The following is a 26,824-nucleotide window of genomic DNA, read 5'->3' on the forward strand; positions in this document are numbered from 1 at the left end:
TATTGCAATCTTTATGTAGATATCATATTATTGCTGTTCCTATACTCATATTTGTTTAGTTTATTACACCAGTGGGTGTCTTGACTGTTCCTCGTCACTACTCCACCGAAATTAGTCTTGATACTTATCGGGCACCGCTGCGGTGTGCTCATACTACACTTCTGCACCTTTTTGTGCAGATCCGAGTTTTTTTTCGTTAGTAGCTGTGCGGGTCGTTGCTGTGGAGACTCAAGGTAAACCTGCTGCTGTGTTCGCAGGCTTCGGAGTCACCTTCAAGTTTTCGTTTTGCACTGTTTATTCTTATTTCTGGACAGTTGTATTTAGAAGTTTTCTAGCAAACACTCTGTCGAGCTTATGACTTGTACTACCTGTTTTGGGAATTATAAATTTTAAGAGATTTCTATTTCAAATTGTTAGATGTTATTTAAATAATGTTGTTGTTTCAATTAATGTTAGGCTTACCTAGTCCCTAACACTAGGTGCCATCACGATACCCAAACAGAGAGGAAATTGGGTCGTGACATACACATATGTAAAGCATCAAATGTGGGAAACGAAGCTGAAATACTCAAATCAACCAGCCGGATCATTATAATTTCGGACAATTTAAGGGTAAAATTGGCCCTTTACCGTAGAAAGAATAATACATAGGTGGAATAACAAAGCTCTTTTTCTCGGAAAACCCCTTGCTTCTCTCTCTCTGCATGCTGAAAACTTTCGTTTCAACTCCAAACACAAAAAACAATGATTTTCCTTGTTCCCCCTTCCAAATCTTTTTTTTGCAAATACTTATAAACACAAAGGAGATACAAAGAGGTGTTCAAACTTTTTGTCATTTTTTCTTGGCCAAATACCTATGCGGCCCCTTAAACTTGGCTCCAGTTTTCATTTTGACACTTTAACTAAAGCCAGTACCTATTGAATACTCAAACCCTGTCTTACTTGTGCCTATTAAACAGAATAGCTGACATGGCAAAAAAATATGTATTTCACCACTCTTAAGCGCGTGAATGGATCTGAAATTATATTTTTACTTCTTTTTTATTTAAATAAAAACACATTTTTCTAAAGAAACCATATCACCACCTTATTAACCCCATTACTGCCGCTCCTCCGCCATTGGTGCGACCATTTTCCTTCGTTCTTCTTTCTCCGCATACCACCCTCCACCCTTCCCCTTCTTCCTCCTCCCTACCCACCACTGCCACCACCAGCCTCGATCATTTCCCTTCCCTCCTTACATGAAATGGAGATTTAAAAATTCAGAGAGGAAGAACAAGTTGACTCAGAAGGTTTGGTGAAGTATGAGATTGACGAAGAAGACGACGATGGAGAATTTTTCGACCATGAAGTTCTGCAAATTTTCCCTGAACTTCAAATTATTTTTTGTCTTCAGATATTTATTTTTTAGTCAATGGACCAATCTCATACATAGTCAATCTGCTGCAGAGCTTGAAAGAAATCAGATTCCATAGAAGACTCTCCCCAATACTCAGCGTTTAAGCAGATGGAATGAAACCCATTTTTCTTTCTCTTTTTTCCTTTCTAGATTTTTTACTCTTCTTTTTCTCTGCTGACTTGTCTTTTTCTTATTGGTGTCATTTGTTAGGTCAATGGCAAGTAGCTTCATGCTTTGAAGTCTGTTGAGGGTTATAAAAATGTGTTTAATAGGTATGAGTAAGATAAGGTTTAAATGTTCAATAGGTACTGGTCTTAGTTAAAGTGTTAAAATGAAAACTGGAGCCAAGTTTAACGGATCGCATAGGTATTTGGCCTTTTTTCTTTCTGCTTATGGCTAATTCATCTTTTTCTTTTCCTGATTTTGAGAATTTTTCCCTTTCCCATACTTATTGAAAAATATGTTTTCTTGAAGTCCTTGTCATTGGATGTTGGTCAATAGGGGGTCGTTAATTTAACCATTTTGTTGTTATTTTAAATAAATAAAGTACTCCGTATTGTTTTTTTAGAATTTTAAATAGAGATCAACAGATGGTTGTTAATAAAAAAATGGTTGATCTTTTAAAGAGATCGAATCAGTACTTTAATTAATTTCTTTGAATTGTTCTCTCGTTCTTCCTTTGACAATAATTGTCAACAAAATTAGGTCAAATTTGAAAAAGAATTATTTTTTGGGCTTTGATTTAGAATTGGATTGTGAGCTATTTTGCTTGTTTTTCTGTCAGTTTGACTCTGTCAAATATATTTTTGGTATATTATGATGGGAGCAAAACCTGTTGTTTGTAAAAGAAAAAAATAAAGAAGACAAAAAGAAGTAGAAAAAGACAAAGAGAAAAAGCAAGAATGAAAATAAGAAAACGAGAGAATAAAGGAAAGTCAAAGTTGGTGGGCCGCAAATATGAAAGAAAGAATTCAGTACGTAGTTTGCGGTGCTGTCCTGCTACGTATTCACATTCGTTGAAACTTATTTTTTTGAGTAGACGCTCTTCCTATGAATAAGCATTCTCTTTTTCATTTTTAAACCGTCCTCACAACTTCTTCTTTCTCTCTCAATTAATAAAGAGATATTCTTTGTATGGCCGTAGAGTAGGCAAAAATTACCGAATCACGTAAATCTTGTCTTATCTTGTGCAATTGATTATTTTTCTCTTTTAAATATTCTCCCTTTATATTAGCCTCACATGCTTCCCAAAAACTGGTACCAGAGCACAGATAGTATAATTCTAGTAGAAAAGTACGGTAGTGGTGCTGTGTACTATTCACAAGAATAGTGCGATACTATTGCTCATTAATACTAGCACTATTCACAATAGGGCAACACTATTTATTAATAGTGAAAGTACTATTCATCAATAGTCAGTGTTATCTACCTTATACGATTGGGACATTTTTCCTACATGAAATACTATTTGTGGTTACTATTCACATGCATTATTCATATTACAAAAAATATTTTTTTGTGAAGAAATGGCATTGCAAGAAGGGAAGGTTAAGATTAACAAGTTCAATGGCAAAGATTTTGAATTTTGGAAAATGCAAATAAAGGATTATTTGTAGCAGAAAAAATTACACTTACCTCTGACCGGGGTAAAACAGAGAATGTGGCCAAAGCGGATTGGGATCTATTAGATCGTCAAGCTCTTGGTATAATTCGTTTGGCGCTGACACAAAATATTGCGTTCAACATCATTAACAAGAAGATCACTACAGGCCTGGTGAAGGCGTTATCAAATATGTACGAGAAGCCTTCTTCTTCAAATAAAGTGATGCGTCAATTGTTCAACTTGAAGATGACAGAAGGTGGATCTGTTACGGAACATATCAATGAGTTTATGTAATATTAACTCAATTGAGTTTTGTTAATATAACATTTGATGACGAAGTCAATGACGAAGCCAGGGCGTTGATTCTATTATCATCTCTACCAGAGAGTTGGTCTGCAACAGTAACTGCAGTTAGTAGTTCATCGAGAAGTACCAAACTCAAATTGGATGATATTAGTCACTTGGTTCTAAGAGAAGATATTCGCCGGAGAGAATCAAGTGATTCCCCAAGATCTGCTTTTAATACTGAAAGCAGGGGAAGAAGCAGTCAAGGAGGACAAAGTCATGGTCGTGGCAAATCGAAGTCAAGGAGAAGAGGGCAATCCAAGAATCACAAAGACATTACTTGTTGGAATTGCGATAAAAAGGGTCACTACAATAGTCAATGTAGAGAACCAAAAAAGAAGAAGGAAGAAAATTCAAGGATGATAATTCAGCAAATGCAATTGCTGAACAAGTCAGTGATGCACTAATTTGTTGTGCAGACAGTCCAATCAAATTTTGGATTCTGGACTCAGGTGCATCCTTTCACTCTACCTCATGCAAAGAATTATTGCATAATTATATTGCTAAATATTTCGGGAAGGTTTATCTAGCAGACGACGAACCTCTGGATATTGTTGAGACATGTGAAGTTCATATAAAGATTTCATAAGGGACATTATGAAAATTGCAAATTGTCCAACATGTTCATGGCCTCAAGAAAAATCTAATATCCACAAGTCAGATTGATAGTGAAGGATACACAATAGTATTCGGTAACGGATCGTGGAAGATAAGCAAAAGAACTTTGGTTGTGGAACGAGGCTTCAAGAAAGGAACACTGTATGCAACCGCAATACAGAGAGATACTATAGCAGTAGTTGACCATGGTCTTGACACAACATTGTGGCACCGTCTTGGGCATATGAGTGAAAAGGGAATGAATCTGTTGGCAGTCAAAGAAAAGTTTTCAAACCTCAAGCATGTTGAATTTGGTTTATACGAAGATTGCATTTATGGGAAACAAAAGAGAGTTAGTTCCTCAAAGGAGGGAAGCATGCCAAAGAAAGAGAAGCTGGGACTGGTGCATACGGATGTGTGGGGACCAGCTCCTGTAACTTCTCTGGGAAGCTCATGCTATTATGTCACCTTCATTGATGATTACACGAGAAAGGTATGAGTTTATTTTCTGAAAAATAAATCTGATATACATGTTACCTTTAAAAGATGAAAAGCTGAAGTAGAAAATCAGGCAAGCCTAAAGTTAAAATGTCTGAAGTCTGACAATGGACAAGAGTATGATAGTCAAAAGTTTAAAGTATTTTACTTTGGGAATGGGATCAGAATGATTAAGACAGTTCCTGGAACACTGGAACAAAATGGCATTGTTGGGAGGATGAACAGAACCCTAAATGAACGAGCCAGAAGTATGAGAATACATTCTAGATTGCCGAAATATTTTTGGGCCGAGGCGGTTCACACAACAGCTTACCTTATAAATAGAGGACCCTCTGTACCACTAAATTTTGAAATTCCTAAGGAGGTATGGACAGGAAAAGAGGTAACTCTCTCACATCAGAAAATCTTTGATTGTTGCTTATGTGCATGTATACTCTAATGATAGAGATAAGCTTGATCCTAAAGCTAATTTTTTTTTATTGGCTATGGTGATGATAATTTTGGTTATCGATTTTGGGATGATCAGAATAGAAAGATCTTAAGACACAGGAATGTCGCATTTAATAAAAATATGATGTACAAGGATAAGCTTGAAGTAGAACCAACCAGCACTAGCAAACAGACATCTGAAATATTTGAGTTAGAGGAAATCTCAAAAAATGAAGTGGCTAGAGGGATTACAACTGATTCTAAAATTGAAGATGATGAACAAGAAGTTGAATCTGGATCAGAATCAGAACCGAAACCAGATATAGAATCATATGCAGAACCAAATCTGGAGTCAGGACTTGAATCAAATTCGGGATTAGCTATTCCTGAACTTACATTAAGAAGATCTAAAAGAATCACAAATGCTCCAGATAGGTTAACTCTCTCTCTCTCTCTCTCTCTCTTTCTCTCTCTCTCTCTGTCTGTCTGTCTGTCTCTCTCTCTCTCTCTCTCCACTATTTACTTCTAACTGATGCTGGAGAACCAGAGCATTTTGTTAAAGCGATGCAAGTGATAAATCTGATAAGTGGAAGCCAGCCATGAAAGAAGAGATGGATTCTCTTCCAAAGAATAAAATATAGATATTTATAGAGTTACCAAAAGGAAAGAAGGCATTGCAGAACAAGTGGGTGTACAAGATCAAAGAAGAGCATGATGGTAAGAAGAGATACAAAGCACGATTAGTAGTAAAAGACTTTCAACAGAAGGAAGGAATTGACTTAGTGAGATCTTCTTTCCTGTAGTCAAATTAACTACTATCAGGTTGGTGCTAAGTATCGTAGCTGCATAAAATTTGCATTTGGAGCAGCTAGATGTTAAAACTGCTTTCTTGAATGGTGACCTTGAAGAAGACATCTACATGAAGCATCCTGAAGGTTTTCAAGTTTCTGGTAAAGAAAATCGTAGTTGTAAGTTGAAGAAGAGTTTGTACGGTTTGAAACAATCTCCCGACAATGGTACAAGAAATTTGATGGATTCATGCATAACAATAATTTCACGCGATGTGTGATGAACCATTGTTGTTATATAAAAAATCTTGATTAATCCTATATCATTTTACTGTTGTACGTTGATGATATGCTAATTGTAGGATCTAGCATAAATGAGATCAATATAGTTAAGCAACAACTGGCAGAGGAGTTTGAAATGAAAGACATAGGACCAGCTAAGCAAATACTTGGGATGAGGATTAGCAGAAACAGGTCGAAAGGAACCTTAAAGTTATCTCAAGAAAAGTTTATACAGAAGGTACTAAGCATGTTCAGTCTTTATGATGCAAAGACCAGAAGCACTCCACTTGGAAGCCATCTTAATATGTCGAAGGACATATCACCTAAGACAGATGAAGGATGGAAGTACTTGTCCAAGTTCCATATGCTTCAGCAGTAGGAAGTTTTATATATGCTATGGTTTGCACTAGACCTGACATAGCCCATGCAATTAGAGTTATCAGTAGATACATGTCAGATCTAGGAAAGGAGCATTGGGAAGGTATAAAATGGATATTGCGATATCTCAAAGGCACCTCAGGTATGGAACTTTGTTTTAAAAGGAGCAATATCATCTTACAAGGTTTTGCTGATCCAAATTTAGGCAACAATCTGGATAGTCGAAAAAGTATCACGGGCTACATGTTCACCTTCAGAAAAGTGTTGCTCGATCTACCACAAAAGTAGAGTATATGGCAATCTAAGAAGATGGAAAAGAGATACGTTGGCTCAAGAACCTTCTTAAAGAGCTAGGTAAAGAGCAGGACAATTGTGAGCTTTTCAGCGATAGCCAGAGTGCAATTCATCTTGCCAAAAATCCAGTATTTCATGCAAGATCAAAACACATCAAGCTGAGGTATCATCATATTTAAGAGTTGATAAGTGAAGAAACTCTTTCCCTGTAGAAGATACCAGGATCGAAGAACCCGTCAGACATATTGACCAAGGTTGTCGGTGCTGACAAACTGAGGTTGTACACTGCCTCAGTTAGCCTTGAAGATTGATACTGTGAAGGCGCCATCAGAGAATAGCAAATATTTTTTTAAATTTTTTTTTCTTTATTGATGTAACATGGTTTTGAGAGGGAGATTGATGGGAGCAAACCCTGTTGTTTGTAAAAGAAGGAAAAGAAAGAAGACAAAAAGAAATAGAAAAAGACAAAGAGAATGTCATGATCCAAAATTTCCAACCTCGGGACCGTGATGGCGCCTAACATTTCGCTTGCAAGGTAAGCCAACATTAGATATAGATATTAACTATTTTTAATAATTTTCAAATTTAAATGACAATAATGAAACTGAATAGTCTGAAATAAGATAATAAACTAATAAGTGACGAAAACCAAATATAAATCCCAGATCTGATGTCACGTGTACATGAGCGTCTAGAATACTACAGATAAAAGTCTGAAATAAGCATAACGGTCTGAATCAAAGTAAACAACTGAAAATGAAGGAGAAGGGGACTTCAGGGCTGCGGACGCCGTGCAGCTATACCTCAAGTCTCCACTGAATAACTGGATCCGAGCAAGTCTACTGAACATCGTTGGGACCAACTCCGGTATCTGCACAAGAAGTATAGAGTGTAGTATGAGTGCAACCGACCCCATGTACTCTGTAAGTTTCGAGTCTAACCTCAACAAATTAGTGACGAGGCTAAGGATGATCACTTAGATTAACATGTACGCAATAATAATAATAACAGAAAAGACATGAAAGGAAGTAAGGCAGTTAATTTTTAACAATGAACTCAAATCCACCTAACAGAGAATCAAGAATAATCAGTCATACAAGCACTTCTCGTTTACCGAGGCCAATCCAACAGTTGCAAACAATTATAATTTTTATCAATATATTGCGGCGTACAACCCGATCCCATAATATCAACTTTAAACAATCCGTCGCGGCGCGCAACCCGATCCCACCATATCATCATTTGTCAATATCATAATCCATCCTTATTCCGCCATTTCAATTCATTATCTTTCAATTTCTGTTGCGGTGTGCAACCCACTCCCCAAACAATTTCAATCAATAATACCAATTCAACAACCAAGATTTGCAAGAAGTTCTACATCAAGAGAACAAATGTATGAACAATGGAGAATAACATGATAATCAAAGAATCTCAAACAACTCGGAGGTCTCAACTTTACCAACTCAACGGTATTTACCAATTGACAATTTTGTATAATGAAACTACATTATTGGAGGCAACAAATGATATGAAACTATAAGACAAACAAGGCATAAGACAATTTAGATATGCAAGAAAGCAAATAAAGTCAAGTAGTAAATAAGCATGAAATTTTGGAAGGAATGGACAATTTAATACAAGGAATACTAAATGGCAAGTAGCAAATATGGCATGAAAATCAAACAAGCATGTAGCAATTAAGACATGTAACAAGATATACAATGAAGAAACAAAAGCATGGAAACACGTATTACAACGACGCATATACACTCGTCACTTCGCATATACATCATTTCTAATATAATGCACATAACAAGAAGTTCAAGGGTCCCTAATTCCCTCAAATCAAAGTTAGACCCAGCACTTACCTCACTCCGCAATCAACTCAAAGCTCAACCACGGCCTTGCCTTTCGAACAATCCTCCAAACCAATAAAATCTAGCAAATTATTGACCAAATGATTCGAAATAAGCTTTAGAAACTACCCACGAATGAAAGAAGTTCAATTTAGACCATTTCTGAAAAAGTCAACCCCGAGCCCGCTTGCTTAAAATCGAGACTCGGACCAAAACTCGATTACTCATTCATCCCCGAGCCCGGATATGTGAATTGTTTAGAAATCCAACCTCAATTCAAGGTCTAAATCCCAATTTTACAAAAAAATCCCTAATTCTACTCAAATCCCTAATTTTTACCATGAAATTCCTAAATTTGATGTTGAAATTTCATGAAATGTAATGGGTAATTGAAAAGAAATAGATTAGAGTCACTTATCAATGAATTTAGGAAGAACATCTCTTGGAAAAATCTCCTCTAGTATGTTTAGGGTTGAGAAAATGTGAGAAATGAGTTAAGTCTCGTATTCCCCCTCTTTTACCCAACTGCGGATGTCGCAATTGCGATGTCTTGTTCGCAATTGTGAACATCGCATATGCGAGAAAGGGGTCGCAAATACGAACCCTGTCTCAATAGAACACTTATCGCAAATGCGATATTTTGGATCGCAAATGTGAAACCCCAGCCTTCGCAATTGCGAACCAATCCTTTGCAAATGCAAAGGTTACACAGAAATACACTGAGTCTCAAATGCGACTCTGTCTTCGCAAAAGCGGCCACCGCTTGTTCGCAAATGCGAACTTTCTCCTCACAAATGCGAGACTCCCCCCTCCAGCCCATGCTCGCAAATGCGAACATTTATCCGCAAAAGCGAGGCTCGCAAATGCGAGACCTGCAGTAGAGCATTAGCAACAGTGAAGTATCAACTATTCTCCAAAGTCTAAAATCAATCCGTAGCCTATCCAAAACTCAACCGAGCCCCTCGGGCTCCAAACCAAACATGCCATCAAGTATAATAACATCATATGAACTTGCTCGTGCAATCAAATTATCAAAATAATATCTAAATCTACGAATCAACCTTCAAAACGAATGAACTTTCAAAGTGAAACTCGAGAACACTAGAATCACATTTAAGTATCCGAATCATGCCAAACCAATTCTGAATTGAACCAAATTCTGCAGATAAGTTTTAAATAGTAATACAGAACTATTTCAAGTTTTAACATCAAAATCCGAGCCCGTTAGCTAAGAAGTCAACTTAAGGTCAAATTTAGTAATTCTTCAACTTTCAAAAATGCTAGTTTTCGGCAAAATGAGTCAAAACAAGTTAGGGACTTTAGAATTCGATTCTGGACAAACGCCCAAGTCCCAAATCAGGATACGGATCCACCGGGACCGTCAAAATACCGATCCGGGTCAGTTCACATAAAATGTTGACTATAATCGACTCAAATCATTTTAAAGACAAAAATTCATATTTTCTTAAATTTTTCACATAAAAATATTTCGAAAAAGACCAGGACTACGCACACAAATCAAGACACGCAAAACGGAGCTAATCGAGGTCTCAGAACATGAAAATAAAGGCTAAATCTCAAAATGACCTATCGGATCATCATAGAGATAAAGCAAGAATGAAAATAAGAAAATGAGAGAAGAAAAGAAAGTCAAATTGGTGGGCTGAAAATTTAAAAGAAAGAATTCGGCGAGTAGTTTGCAGTGCCGTCCTGCCACATATTCACATTCGGTGAAATATTTTTTTTAGCAGATGCTCTGCCTATAAATAGGCGTTCTCTTCTTCAATTATAAATCATCCTCACAACTTCCTCTCTCTCAATTAATAAACAACTATTTTTTGTGTGGCCGCGGAGTAGGCAAAAATTACCGAACCACGTAAATCTTGTCTTGTCTTGTCTTGTTCAATTTATTGATTTTCTCGTTTAAATATTTTTTCCTTCTATTAGCCTGGCATGCTTCCCAACATATTACTCCCTATATGATTTGCCTTTTGAGATACCCTCATTTTTAATACTTTATTTACGGTTTGGAGCTATTCAAGCTTTTTATATCTATTTTGATCAATTTTTAGACAGTACCAACAATTTTTTATTTTGATTGAATTCTTGATTCAGCAATTTCTCAACTATTTAAAGCTTTTGAGGATTTTCTTAATTGAATGGAGGTCCCTACATCTGAAGAGGATTATTAAAAAGGGAAAGAGGTGTCCAAATTGAAGGACTTAAGAGTTCTTGATAAAAATAATATGGCAGAAAAAATAAGCAGGAATAGTAATGATTTGATTTATCGGGCGGATAGAACTAATTTGAAAAGTTTGGATGTTCAGTTGGAGAAGCACTTGAGTAGGGTTTGGTCGAGGAATGTGGAGAACCAAAACCAAAGGCCCAAGGAAGTGTGGAAATAAGGTACTTTGTAGCTCAGGGTACCTATGACAATCAAGATGTCGCAGGTAACACGTCTCTCCCTTATTAGCAGGAAATAGATTGATTCCTGGTTTCTTTATCAGTACATCTTTTGATAGAGAAATGATGTATGCATCCGACAGTTGTAGGAATCGATCATACATGTCACCAATGTTTTTGTTATTGTTGTATTTTGTGATAATATCTATTCTTTTAAAGAATTGACATTGTCTATTAACTTCTCGGAGCTCTATGTTTTTAATAGTTGAACATTTTATGATACAATTTGCTAATTCTTCTAAATTTATTTGCATGAGTATTGACGTGGCAATGACAAGGTCCTTTTCAGTACTCTTGTTACAAGATTTGCACCTGCTAAAAACTAAGTCAAAATGTTCAAGATTTTAGTTGTTTTATTAGATACTGAGTAGTCATGTTGAATGCCTAAGTAATAGATGGTTCTTCTTAATTTGTCTCTGGCTTTTTTTTTTTTGGGTTGCATAAATGAAATCTATTGGAGTTGGTTGTGGTTGGAGAATAATGTACTGAGATTTCAGCAGAAGCGTGAAGGATTGAACAAGATGTTTTGCATGCAAAATGCATTGACTAATTTTTATTAATTCATGGGTACTTACAACCACCACTGATACGTTGCTCCCTACAGCTGAAATATAGTAAAAGTAACTTCGCTCACCTCCACAATACCTATGGTGCGGATAATAGGGTAACACTTCTCTAGAAAACCCTGCACATCCTCGCTAGCTGTGCCATTGAAAGTAGGTGGACTATACTTCTTAAACCTCTTAAGCCTCTTCTGCTCCTCCTCTGATGCCCCTGGCCTGACCTCAGGCTGAACCGCGATAACGGGTTGTACCAGTACCACATACGGGAGTGTAATTTCCGGTATATCCATGTTTGTAGCCATTGATCATTTTACTTGCTTTCTAGGTTAGTTTACATTTTCGCAATTAGTTATAAATATTTCTCAAAACCTTTCTATGTGTTTGGCTTAGCACAATAAGTGATAATTCTCTTAAACGCCTAATCGCCTACATATTGTTCTCTGTGGGATTCGACCCCGACTCATAGTTGGGTAAATTATATTGCATTTGACCGTGTCCATTTATTTTTTAGTAGTGGATTTGGATGTCATCAAAATTGGTGCCATTGCCGGGAAATAATTTGGCGTATGTAGGTTGTTTGAGAAATAAGCGTACGTGCTTTGGTCAAAACTTGTGAATATTTGTGTAATTATTTTCTTATTTGTTTTATTGTTTATTTTCTTAGTTTTGAAAATGGCATCGCTTAATGAAAATTGGTCAGATGGTAGTTGTTCATACTTTGATGACCCTTGTCCTTATTGTGGAGGACCACACTCATAGCAAAATTATTTAAATTCTCTCGGGGGCGGATTGTACGCACAATCTCAAACTCATGAGTGGAGTATATGTGACAAGTGTGGTGGTCAAAATGGCCACTGGGATAATTGTGATTATTTGTCCTTCCCTTCCCCGAACCCCCACTATGATGATTCTACTTTTTGTGATGATAATTATAAGGATATGAAAGTGAAAGAAAGTGAGCATGGTCAAAATGAAGAGTTCAAGCTCATGATGGAATGCCTACTTGAAGGAGGAAACAAAGAGCAAAATGCCTTGGAAGAGCTTTTGAAAAACAGTCTCCTAAATGATTTGGCGCTTGAAAGGTTGAACTTACAAATGGAAGAAATGCTTGAAGCTTTAGAGGTCCAAAAAGCCTCAGAAGTGAATGATAGACAAGAACCGTCCTTAGATATTGAAGCCGAAAATCCTTTTTTGGCACTTGATCAAAATCTAAGAAGAACTCTCAAATGCTCAAAATAAGAGGATGATGCTCATGTTGGAAGCCATTCTTGAAAATGAGGAGAAGCACAACTTAGCACTCGAGGACTTGAAATAAGTACTAACTCAAAATGATGAGAACATCCACACTTTGGAAGATCAAATGAAAATATTGGTTGAGGCTCATTATGCCCACCAACTAGAGAGTGTGGAAAGAGTTTAAGAAAAGTCCAACTTTGAGGAAGAAAGTGAGCTTTATTTTGAGGAATCAAGAATTGAATATCCGCCAACCGACTCCATGCCTATTGATGATGCCAAGAAAAATATGAAATTAGAGTCAACCGATGTAGTTGAAATGATTGTTGAAAATGACTCTAGTTCGGGGGAAAAAGAGGATGCCAAAATCTGGAAAAAAGTTGCAAGTTAGGAGTTTGATATCTCATTCCAAGCATTTTTCAAATTTAAAATTCTATGGTGATATGGGAATTGAGCCGTGTGAATCCATATTAGATTGCAAAGAAGAAAGACAAGAGCCTTACATCCTGCAATTTGAAAATTTAAGAATGTAAAATGACAATCCTCAAAAGAAATCCAATAAATGTAAAATGAAGAAATTGATGTTTGGCTTGGTCATCTACATACTACCCCCTTCCGCTCGTGGTCACAAACTTGATTCCATATTGGGTGTCAAATTTATATCCTCCAAGTGGAGAAAAAAGTGGTAAAGTTGACTGCGTCGTGACACGATGTTAAATACGGTGCTTGGTGGGAGGCAACCCATCGTTTTTAACTTTTTAGTTATTCTTAACATTTTTATTTTGTTATTAAATTTTTTATTTTTAAAAATAGTGAATTTTATTATTTCTGATCAATCTACCAAGTTGCAGGAAGTTTGGAAGTGTCCGGGACAAGAACTAGGGAGATTGGGTTGTGAGAAAAATCAGGTCCAGGCCTTTGATTTCGCAATTGCGAACAAAGGTCCGCATTTGCGAACAACTGGCCCATCGCAAAATCAAAGATTCAGTCACAATTGCGAAACCCAGCTGACATTTCGTCTCTCGCAATTACTAGCTTGGTGTCGCAATTGCGGCAACTGAGGGCCTTAAGCAGGTAACTTTGCTTCACTTTTAACAAAAGTTCCAAAAAATTTTGCGGCTCTAAAACTGAAGGAGTATTATCTTCCTCACTCTCCCAACTTCGAAACTCCCTCATTTTCACTCCTAATTGTAAGAATCCAGGTATGAAAGCTTAATCTTTGCACTCTTTATGATTTGTAGCATACTCTTCTTCTTCTTCTTCTTCTTCTTCTTCTTCTCTCCTTGTGCTCTGAAAGACTAGGGCTCAAATTGATTTTTCTCTTCTGTGCAAAATTATTTGAAAAACATCTTACATTGTGTTGTAATTTCTGGGTGAGGTTGGTTGAGAGTGTGAGCTTCTTTATTTTCTTATAAAAATGGGGAAGTCTGAGTACCCATAGCTTGTTAGAATGTGAAGTGAATTTTGTGCCTTCAATGTGTTCGATGGGAGGCCCGAATGAGATTCTTCACCGAATCATTAAAATTTCTTCAATTTGTGATTGTGCGTGAAGTTTATTGCATGATATTGTGCCTAAAAACTAATTGGACTCTTTAAAGTGTGATTTTGTTTGAAGATTTTGGGGCTAAATTGTTCTGGATTTGAAGAGCTTTTGGGGACGATGGCATCACAATTGCGATAGCCTTTTTGTATTTGCGGTAATTCGCATTTGCGACAAGGTTATCGCAATTGCAAAAACCATCAGACCTAGCAATTTTCGCATTTGCGATGATTGTTTCGCAATTGCGACCTCTGTGGATTCCTGCTGCCTTCGCAATTGCGACATCAGAGAGCAGGCTTCTGCTGAACTGAAAATCCTGAAATTTTTTCTAAGGTTGGGTTTTGTCTGTCCAATCATTTCTTTGGTATATTGGATCATTTTGCAATATATTTCATAGCCATACTACGTTTTCACTCCAATATTTTATTTACAGGTACCATAAGCTGAAAATGAGATCTAACTCCGATGAATCCGCACATGACAACCCTTTGGAAGTAGAGGAGAACTATGACCAACACCGATTCTTGTTATTGGAATGCCATGAACAGTACTATGCCGAGTTGTCTACGAAGAAATTGCTCCTGGAAAGTGGTATATTGCTGGAAAAGGTCCCAGAACATCTTCCTGAGTTCCATCAGAGGCCTGCAGACATGGGATGGACCTGTTTTGCCCCTCAATCTTGCAGAGCGAATGAGCAATGGGTAAGGGAATTCTATGCTAACCTTTCAGCCATCAAGTTAAGAAATCCAATCATGAAAATTCATGGCAAAATGGTAAATTTCAGAGCTGAAGCTGTGAATCGAATCTATCACCTGCAGGACCATGACATGGCACCATTCCATGAGAAAGATTGTACCTCGGGCGAGTGGTTGGTCTCCAAATTATGCCCGGGTGCGGATGTTCCATGGGCAGCTGAAAAGAAAGGGATTACATCAAAAGAATTCACTGGTGAAGCAAAGATATGGTTGGCCATCATATACAATCGCATCTCCCTTGTAGGGAATATATGGAATGTACCTGTAATGAGAGCTCAAATGATCGCTTCCATTCTTGATAATATCCAGCTCAATGTTGGTGCGATTTTCATCAATGAGCTAAGGGATTATCGGAGGCAGGATGGTCAGTCACTGATGTTCCCATCTCTCATCACTGAGTTGTGCCAGCTTGCAGGGGTTGAGGAGGATCCAGAAGACAACTGGATAGATCCGGGAAAGCCTATAACTCCATTGAAGAAAAGAGGAGAGGGCGGCGCCGTGAAAATCAAAAAGAGAAAGGGATCTTCTTCTTAGACCGACCAGGGTAGCTAGCCATCATCTTCTGCAGGAGGACCATTTGCTATGCTTTCCGAGGAGATGCGGCAGATTCGCGACCTAATAGCTGGCCTTCCACAGGGACCTGTGGAAATAACTGAGGGACCCTCTGTATGCATTTCAAAGAAAGAAATTCAAAAGTATCTTGATATCAAAAAAATACATATATTGATCATTTCATTTGCTTTCTAGGTTAGTTTATATTTTCGTAATTAGTTATAAATATTTTCTCAAAACCTTTATAAGTGTTTGGCTTAGCATAGTAAGTGATAATTCTCTTACACACCTAATCGCCTACATATTGTTCTCTTTGGGATTCGACTCCGACTCATAGTTGGGTAAATTATATTGCATGCGACTGTGTCCATTTACTTTTTAGTAGTAGATTTGGACGTCATCAACTCCCTCCCCCAATATGTGAAATAGATGGTGCAACTGAGATCAATCCCGCATGAGCCAATGTACCAAACATGCTCAGGAACTGTGCTAAAGTCTCCTGAAGTCCAGGGGTAATAAGAGGCGCCTTCGGTGCCTGTCCCTCAATCGGAGCTACTGGTGGCTCCTCAACTACTACTCTGGCAGGTGCTCTAGCTGCGACATGTGCCCCTCCTAATCTTCTACCTTGGCCCCGGCCTCTCGCGGCTCTAGCATGGGGCGCGGTTGTCTGCTCAGCTGACCTAGTAGCGCGTGTGCTCACCATTTGTGAGAGAATAGAGATACAAAGGCTCAAACTTCAAAACAGACAAATCCGAACGACAGGAATGAAAGAAGTGAAATTTTTCTAATAGTCCTGTAGCCTCTCGAAGATAAGTACAGATGCCTTCGTACCGATCCGCAAGACTTTACTAAACTTGCTCGTGATTTGTATAACGTATGAATCTTGAGCTCGGATACCAACTTGTCACGACCCAAAATCTCACCTTAGGCGTCGTGATAGCACTTAGTCTCTAAAATTAGGTAAGCCAGTTACTTACACCAATTAAGCCAGTTTAGCAATGATAATTTAAAACAGAGTTTAATATAATTACCGAAACAAAGGCGAAATAAGCCTACGCGACAATAATCATAACAACCTCCAAATACTAGGTAATACAGAGTCATAAACTCTAAATGAATACATAGGAATAACTCAAATACAATACTGTTCGAATAACAATTTAACAATACAGTAAAAAGGAAAAATAACTCCAAGGGACTGCGATGATCAAGCAACTCTACTTTGAATTTTTGCGATCAAGAATCTAACTCTGTCTGAGTCCAATATCTCCAAACCTAAATCTTCACAAAAAAGTGCAGACGTGTAGTATGAGTACACTACGGTCGGTACCCAGCAAGTATCAAGGCTAACCTCGGTAAAGTAGTGATGAGCTACAAGTCAAGAGACCTACTAGATCAAAATAACTTGTGTAGTATAGAAGTATAAAGCTAATAATGAAAGCAGGAATCAGTAAATGGCAACACGTATCAACATGTGATATAGATAGTAAAGTAACAAGGACACCATTAAAATACCAGTAAAACCAAATAAGGAAAACCAATGACAACCAATTAATCAAGCCGTTCTAGCATAAGTCTTACAACAAAATTACTTCGAGATACCTCATCTCATAATCACAAGTCACGAGTCCCAAATCACGAATCTTATGCTCACGGCACCTCGTGCCCACATTTTCAATAACCACTGCACGGACAACTCACGTACCAATATCTCAATCCGCCTGGCATGGTTACAGGCCCACAATCACAATCCGCCCGGCATGGTCACATGGGCATGGTCAATATCAAAATACACTATAAAAAATGGGTAAATTGCGGAGGTTTGTTTGCGGAGGTTATAAGTAACCTCCGCAATTTGCATAAATTTGTGGCACTTTGTTATTCCCACAAAATTATACAATTTAAGGGAGTTATAAACTTCCGCAACCCTAAAAAAAAAGCGCTCAATTTATTTCACACTCCCTCCTTTTTTCCCCAACCTTTTCAGTCTAGAAACATCCGCCCGCCCAATTTATTTCACACTCCCTCCTTTTTTCCCCAACCTTTTCAGTCTAGAAACATCCGCCTTTAACACTTCCGCCTAATCGACTCCCCCTCTCTCTCTGTGCAGGAAACCACAATCTCTTGGTTTTGATTGAAATCCCTTAAAACTTCTGCCTAATTGAAATCTATTCAAGGCAATCAGAAGACTTCCGCCCGATTCTCATCGTGTACAAGAGATCCAATCAGAAAGCTAACCACTCAAGGCAAGCTCTTTATCTGCACCTAAGCTTATTTCGAGATACATTTCTTTTAATTGTTTTCTCATCTGGGGTTTGCTTCCGTTCTCTCTCCCTCTATCTCTTTAATACTGGTTTTATGTGATTTTTACTAGGGTTTATGCCCCCTGTTTGAGTACCGAATATGTTTCGTTTCTATAATTTCTTACTTTTATCTGTTCTTTCTGTTTCTTAATTTGATAGTTGTTTGGGGAGTGCTGAAATTAAAACATAAAAAATTGATACTTAAGGAATTAATTGCACAATTGTTGTTTTTATTAGTGCAATGATATTCTGAATAACAACAGATGCCTTTGTGGAGTGTTGAAGATGTTCTATTTCTGTTCGATGGTGATTCTCTTTGATCCTAGTATCCGCTTGTTACATCCTGTCAAACTTCTTTCTGCTTATTGTGTCCTTTATTAGTGAAAACAAAGGCTTGTTTATAAAGAAAAGGCTAGAAATGCACAGGAAATTATGCTCCTTCGAGTTGGTGGGTAAATTTGATTTTTAGGTGAAATTAGAGAGGGAAAATATTTTTCACTTTCAATTTTTCTTGTGAGTTGTGGGTTGTTGTTGGGTCACTTTCATTTTTTCTAAAAGAACTTTAGTTGGATTTTTGGAATGGCTTGATTCGGAGCATGCAGACATAGAATCTTCAAGTATTTTGAAATAAAATTTACATACTTAGAAAAACTATGTAAGAATATTATAGATCACATAGTTAACTTTCAAACTATTTAAAAAGTAATTGAGAAAAAGGTTCTGCTCAAAGGAGGTAAGCCGTCTACAAGAGTTATGGGAACATCCTGAGTATCTTTGTTGGTGGCAGCCACAATAGCCGCTACTAGTGTGAAAATTAATCCCATCATTCTTAGAACCATTTCATAGCTTCTACCTCTATCACATCTACTTTTTTCCTCAGAACCAGTATCATTTAACTCCATTATCTTCATTTTCTTGATCTCCTCGCTGCACTCATCAAGTCCTGCTCTATTTGTATCCATCATATATAATGTTGTAATTCTGTATTCTATAATAAAGACTGAGGAACAACGTTGAGTATATATAGGATGAAAGTACATAACAAATATATCATGGAGCAGCGACAGAGTGGTTACGTGCAGATACTGTCAGTGAATAGGAGTAAATAGAGAGGGTAAATGAGGTAGTTGTCTACTTACCTGTGGCATTGGTTGGTGGGTAGTGTTGCATTCAATTCAATCAACCAAGTTATATTCTCAAATTATAGTTGAATGCAGTGTGGATGAGAAGGAAAAGAGAGAGCAAGTGGTGCATTGTTTCTTAATATTTGATTAGTCTGGTTAGATATATTGTTGAAATCAATTCACGTTTAGTCCATAAATAACTTCGGATATACTTATAAATAGTGTTGGACAAGAGTTGCTCCATATTTATGCTTATTTTTTTCCTGATCTATAGGAGTTTTCCAAAATTTCTATGTTCTATGAGATTTTTGTATTTATATGCCACATATTTTCTTATATAGTAAAGGAATTTAAATAACAGATTCTTTATATATGAATATTTAGATTAATGACATAATCAAATCATTATATTTTAGATCAAGTACTTTTATCCTATTAATTTCTCCAAATTAGATGCTTTGTGACAGATATTTTACAGTAAATTGTTTCCTTCTGATAACTTACAGTAAATTTATTTTATATCATGATGCTTATAGTTTGTTTGACTTTCATGTCTTTGAATCTACTTATTATTGTTGGGACATGTGACTATGACTATGCAAATCATTCTCTGTTGCGAAATTTTCAATTTTGTAGTGTTTATGATTATAGATAGCTTTTTGTTGTATGTATTTATTGCTTAATATTTTGTATTCATATTTTCTGTCTAATAAAAGAGAACTGACTATGTTAATCTTGCTTTTGGAATATGTTAAGAGTCTTTTCTCTTCATTTTTTTTTGGGTTTTTTAGGATTTCAAGCTGATATCTTTTATTTAATCTTCTCCAATAGCAATGGCAAAGAAGTTGTTATCCACAACTTTCTTAGACAAATAAATTGATTTTTGTTTGGTCCTATTGACTCTTACTGTGTTGTAAAGTTGCCTTGTGCCCGGTCCATGAGAAATGCATGAAAATGATCTACTAATAAACTGGCACTGTATTTTATTTAATTTGGTGTAGTTGTAATTTATTGAACATGACAAAAACATGTGAAGGAAAGTGTGGTAGTCGTGGGGCAAAGTGGGAAAAGAGAGTTTTCAACGAGGAGAAAGTGATAACAACGTTTTGAATATAGGGTGGGTGTGTAGCCTTTAACTGTGCTGTGGGCCTTTAGATATGTCTCAACAATTACTACATACATGCTTACCATTAATAATGTGTTTTTCATTTTCTTCTTTAGTTGCTTTTTTTCTAATTTTCACATTTGAAACCTGGAATTTAATATAGTATTACAGTATTAGGGTAATTGTCAGATTAATAGTGTCGGCAATAGCAGTAGCGACCTTTCTTTTTCGGGTTACTGATTCAGGCGGTAAAATATACAGTTATAATGTTCGCTGAGATTTTTTTGATGGGTATTGTGTTTAGGAAAAAATTGAGCTAGCAGTGAGTGAAAGTACAGTGGATGAGTCTGAAATTTCTCCAAATGATGTTGTTCGTAAGGTGCTAGGCAAAGAGCATCGTAGAAGGGTGGGATGTTTGGGATTAGGAGCTACTCCAAGCAATACTTTCAGAGAGACAAATCTTCGTCTTGGTAATATAAGAATTGTGAGTAATAATGTTGGATGTTCTTCTTCTGGATGCCAAGAGAAGTACAATCAATTGATGAATACTCTCAAATTATACATGATAATGAAGGAAAGGTCAATACCAGAACAATTTTCTGGGATCTTTGCTTCTCCTACAACGGTAAATGATAAGTTCTTTTATTTTTGGTGTATTGTACAATTTTATTTTTCATACATGTCAATTTCAGCTCTAAAACCAGCTAGTATTTTACAATTCAACCCCCAAACCTGCAGAAAACCAAATGATTCATATTTCTTTGTTCAAAGGATCACTATAACAGAACATTCTGGTCGAAGTTAGATGATAGTAATTCAAAAGGAAGAAGTAATAGTCTACATGAATTCTGCCAAGTGTTGTATCACTTATTAAACAAATGCTTTATTTTCTTTGTGTTTGTGTTGCATAACGTCTACCTTTTAGACTAGAGGCTTCGTACCTTGTCCTGTTTCAGTCTTTTTTATTGGTTTAAGTAGACAATATATATTTTATCTCAATGAATTGTTTCCTGATACTCCTCTTAATACTTGTATTTTTTTTTTTACTTTTTATTGCAGCCAAGTGATGCAGCTAGTGGACCTGTTTCACCGACGGATGCAAGAAGATCTTCTGGTGCTAGTAATTTCAGTGACAACCATTGAGATTCATTTTAATTGAAGTGGATGTATTAGGACAATGTAATAGCTGACTAATATAGACGGTTAACTATGTTCTAATTTAGCTTGATGACATATGATACTACTTTGTCATAGTATTTTTCACGGTTAATGAAATGTTGATGTTTTTTAATTTTAATGCTTTGGTTTAAGCATGAATATTTCAATTGATATTAGGAAAAAGGTATGAAAATTGATGATAAAAAATCAATTCTATTATATATTTAAAAATAGATGGAGAGAATTAAAACCCCCAAAGAGAAATTAAACAGATCTTGATAGTGTACACATAAGAAATTGAGGGGGTTTACAACCCCCACACTCAAAAAAAAATAAAAATTTAAAAAATAAAAATTTATTTTCTCGCATGATATTGCGGAGGTTAGGAACCTCCGCTATTTGCTGTTGCGGCGGTTCGGGAAATCCCCGCATTTTTCTGCCGCAAATTAATAGTGGCGATGTTTACTGCAGGGGCCTTCTCAACTGCCGTGACAGCAAATAGCGGAGGTTACTAACCTCCGCAAATTGCAATTTTAACCTCCTCAATTTACCCATTTTTTTGTAGTGATAGAAGCAGATAATACAAGAATACATGGGCATGATCAATAAATGTCAAGTTTCATACCCCTGAACTGGTGTAAGTGGCATGCTACGGTGTATGCTTGTGCGGTTTACTACTCACAGTCCAAGTCAACTAGTAATATCAAAGACATCGAGGAGCTCATTGAAAATAACACAACGAGTCACGTAAGGTGCATGAAATACACAAGGAAAATCATACCATCATACGAATATCATCAACATAATGCCCCAGGCCACCATATATCATCCCTGATATATCCACCCTTATCTCTCCGTATTGATAACATCATATTAGCCACTCTTATCGATCTGCACAGATATTTACACAATAGCCACCCGTATTACTCCGCCATGACAATATCATTATCCACCTGTATCACTCTGATAGCCACATGTATCACTCCGCATAATAGCCACCCTTATCGCTCTGTCCGGACAATAACACAATAGTCGCCCGTATCACTCCGCACAATCAACAACAGTGAGATGCCACCCTTATGCTACACATAACAACAATAGTGAGATGCCACTCTTATGCTTCGCATAACAACAATCAATCCACACAACAATTCACATGTGCTAACATCACAACAACACGACATATCAACACGTACCATAAGTGCCTATATGCCATAACCTTTCCAAAACAACAATGCAAATATCACCATATTACATAGCCCACGGCTCAAACACGATGTGTATAAAATCTCAATAACAATAAAATGAACGAGAAAGTAACTCAACAATGAACATCACCCCACTTTAAGTACAACTTCAATTAAAATAGATTAATGACTTTCAATAATTTCAACTTCAATTAATTGCTTAAGAATAAACTCAATAATGAAGGTATTTTTGAAATGACAAACTTCGAATTCTAGTGTACGACATAAGCTAACAATGAAAGAGATGACATGAACTAAAAACTACGTCTAAATACATGAGAATAACTTGGCAACGAGATGATATCATGTAACAACAATTTCAATTAAAAATAACTCAACAATAAAGGAAGTCACATAATAATTAAAGAGGTAACAACTTCGAATAAAGCATATAAGAGTAGACTTGACAAGTAAAGGATATGACATGTGCTAACAACTTCAAATAAAGCACGTGAGAGTAAACATGACAAATAAAAGATAACATGTGTTAACAATTTCAAATAAATACATGAAAGAATCCTAAGAGTCTAAATCGGTCAATTTTCACATATAATCCTGGGTACGCACTTGTCACCTTGCGTACACGTCTTTTACATAATTCAAATAACATAATCAACCCAAATCCTAAGGTGTAGTTCCGTCACACAAAGTTACACAAGATACTTAACTCAAAGAAGCTAAATCAATACTGTAAAATGACCTTCTCATGTGAAACAATCTCCGAAAGGCTCGAATCTTGCCAAAATAATTTAATAACATAAATAAAAATCATAGAAAATAATTTCGGATAATAAAGCATCGATCTTTAATGAAAAATAAAAAGTCAACCCAAAAAGTCAACCCAGGCCCGCACCTCGCAACCCGACAAAACTCACAAAATCCGAACACTCATTCCGATACGAGTCTAAGCATACCAATGTTATCCAATTCCGACATCAAATTGGCCTTCAAATCTTCATTTTACATTTTAGAAAGTGTTTACAAAAATCCTCAATTTTTCCAATTTAAATCACTAATTTAATAATAAAAACAAAGATGGAATCATAAAATATAATCAAATTCGGGTCAAGAATACTTATCCTAATCCAACACGTGAAAATACCCTCCACAATTACCCAAATCCGAGCTCTCTAACTCAAACAAGTGATAAAATAACAAAAGTCCTCGAAATAGAGTACTTATAATTCTGCCCAGGGATGCCTCTTACACGATCGTAGAACATCCTTCGCAATCGCGGAGCACAACATCACTGCCCAAAGAATAAGCTACATGTTTGCGGAACACACCTCGCGAACGCGATGAATAATTTGGCCAACAAACGCGAAATCATTTCACATCTCGCGAACGCGTTGCGTAACATTCTACCAGCCCCTAGTTCCCTTATGCGAACGCGGAACTATAAATGCGAATGCGGAAAGCAAGAATCTAAACCTTCGTGATCGTGTTCCCTCAGTCGCATCCGCGATGAACAAAATAAAGAGCTCCCAGAATCACTTCGCGATCATGTTCATCTTTACGCGAACACGATGAACTGCAAAACATTAGAAAACTAGCAACTTTAAAGCATGAAGAAATGGCATGTAGCCCATCTGAAACATACCCGAGCCCCCGGGACACTGTCTGAATATACCAACAAGTTTCATAATATAACACAGACCTTCTCGAGGTCTCAAATCACAACAAACAACATCAAAACTATGAATCCCCACACTATTCAAGCTTAACAAACTAATGAACTTTCAACTTTTATAACTCACGCCTAATCATATCAAATCAACTCGGAATGACCTCAAAATTTTCATGCAAGTCCCAAATGACACAACGGAGCTATACCAACTCCCAAAATTGCAATCCGAGCCCTATATCAACAAAGCCAATGCCCGGTCAAACCTATCAATCTTCCAACCTTTCAACCTTCCAACTTTCGCCAAAATGCATCAAATTAATCTACGGACCTCCAAATCCAAATTTGGATATATGCCTAAGTGCAAAATCACCATACAAATCTATTGAAATCATCAAAACACCATTCCGGAGTCATCTATACAAAAGTTAAACTCCGATCAACTCTTACTACTTAAGCTTCTAAAATAAGAATTATTCTTCCAAATCAATCCTGAATCATACATAAACTGAACTCGACCACGCACACATGCCATAGTGTACAATATTAAGCTACTCGAGACCTTAAGACATCGAACGGAATGCTAATTTTCAAAATAACCGGGCGGGTCGTTACAGGGATGGGCGTGGTAGGTGGGTTGTTGGGGTGGTAATTTGGGGTGGGGGCTAATGGGGATGGGGAATAAGGTGGGGAAGAGTGAAAAAGAGTGTTGAAAAATGTTTTTCCTCCTTTTGGTAGGGAAAATAGTTTCTTCCAAATGGAGAAAAATGAGTTCATGAGAAAAATATTTTTCGAAAGAATTAAGCCAATCTAACACAGAAAAATTGGAAAATATTTTCCTGAAAATATTTTCCTTCATTCCAACACACCCTTAGTCTTACAATTTTCTACTCTTGCAACAAACTCCTCAAAGAAGTCTATATTCAATTCTCAGATAAAGTTTTTTAAAACAAAATTGTCTATATACAGTGTCCTAGAGAGAGTCCTAATTGCAATTTGTGCATCACTATTATAATTGGTTATAGTGCATCTACAAAATACTCCTACAATTTGGATGTTGGAGTAGGTCAGACTTCCAAACCCCTCCTTCCCTCAACTTATTCAACCTACCCAAAGAAAAATAATTTGAAAATAAAAAGAAAGGAAAAAAGTTGACAAACTGCAATGCATTTTCAATATGTTTGTAATCACAAGCTGGGGTGAAAAACATCTTACATTTAAAATCTTATAACCGCATAATGTTTGTAATGACCGATTGGTCTTTTGAGAATTTACATTTCGTTCAGTGGTTATAGGGAATGAATAGCTTTGTATTATGCATCATGATTTGTGTGTATTGTCGGTTTTGATTTTCGGGTAATTCGGGATTTTTTTGGAAGAATGATTCTCAACTAGGAAGCTTTAAGTTTGAAGAGTTGACAACTTTTACTTTTGTATATATGACTCTGGATTGGATTTTTGATGGTTCCTCTAGGTTTGGATGGTGATTTGGGAGTTGTGTGTATGTCCGGATTTGCATTTTGATGTTTCTAGAATGTTTTGGCGCTAATTGGCAAAAGTTGACCATTTGAAGGTTTGGAATGTTCATAGGTTTGACCGGGAATTTACTTCGATGTTAACGGGTTCGAATTGTAGTTTCGGGAGTTGGAATAGTTTTTTATGTCATTTGGAACATGGGTGCAAAATTTGAGGCCATTCCGACTTGTTTTGATATGGTTTGGGACGAGTTTTCCAAGTTGAAAGTTCAAAAGTTCATTAAGTTTGATTTTAGGTGCGATTCGTGGTTTTGATATTATTATGTGTAATTTAAAGCCTTGAGTAGGTCCGCGTTATATTTTGGGACTCGTTTGCATGTTCAGACAGGGCCCCGAGCGGCTCGGGTGAGTTTTGGCTCGATTTCAGACTATTTCCTCTCATCTTGAATTTGCTGGTTTTTTGATGTCTCGAATGGCCCGTTCTTTGCAATCGCGATGTTGTGGACGTGATTGCGATGTGTAAGCTGAAGCCGTCCTTTTTTCTTCAATAGGTTGGGGACTGGGGCAACGCGTTCGCGGATCTTGAGTGGTTATACCATTGCATTCGCAGGGGTACATTTTGTGACCGCGTTGATGTGTGGGAGCTGGGGGCTTTATTCATGGTGTCCGCGAGGTCATTGTCGTGTCCTCGAAAGTTGGCATCACTGTTCATCGTGTTCGCATGGTATGTGCCGCGAACGCGAAGTGTAATCTCTGTGTGCGAACGTGAGGCTTCTTCTTCATTCGCGAAGGGTATCCCTAGAGCAGATAGATAATACTCTATTTCGGACCTTTGAGTTATTTTATCACATGTTGAGTTGGGGAGCTCGGATTTAGGCGATTTTGGAGAGAATTTTCACCACATGGAATGGGTAAGTACTTTTTACTCGGAATCGATTATATTTCATAATTCTATAATCGATTTTGGCATTTGATTGATAAATTTAAAAGAGAAATTTAGGGTTTTGTGTCTAAACGTTTGCTAAATTGAACATTTGAGGTTTGAACATCGATTCAGAGTCGGATTTGAGTAAAATTAGTATGGTTGGACTCGTGTTCGAATTGGTTATCAAAATGTTTGAGTTTTGTTGGGTTACGAGGTGCGAACCCAGGTTGACCTTTTTGTTGTCTTTCAGTATTTGATTAAAGATTCAACCTTTTTCATTTGAGT

General features: G+C 36.9%; 1 long non-coding RNA gene and 1 pseudogene across 1 annotated transcript; both read left to right on the forward strand.

Moving 5' to 3' along the window:
* Positions 1-10,718: 10,718 nt before the first annotated feature.
* Positions 10,719-26,824, forward strand: part of LOC107775801 (serine/threonine-protein kinase 54-like) — a 118,424-nt pseudogene continuing 102,318 nt past the window's right edge.
* Positions 17,271-21,401, forward strand: LOC142177440 (uncharacterized). The gene is made up of 2 exons (XR_012705862.1): positions 17,271-17,824; positions 21,170-21,401. It is a non-coding gene; the product is annotated as an uncharacterized LOC142177440 (long non-coding RNA).

The sequence above is a fragment of the Nicotiana tabacum genome, chromosome 23 (assembly GCF_000715075.1).
Source record: "Nicotiana tabacum cultivar K326 chromosome 23, ASM71507v2, whole genome shotgun sequence".
NCBI classification, from domain to species: domain Eukaryota; kingdom Viridiplantae; phylum Streptophyta; class Magnoliopsida; order Solanales; family Solanaceae; genus Nicotiana; species Nicotiana tabacum.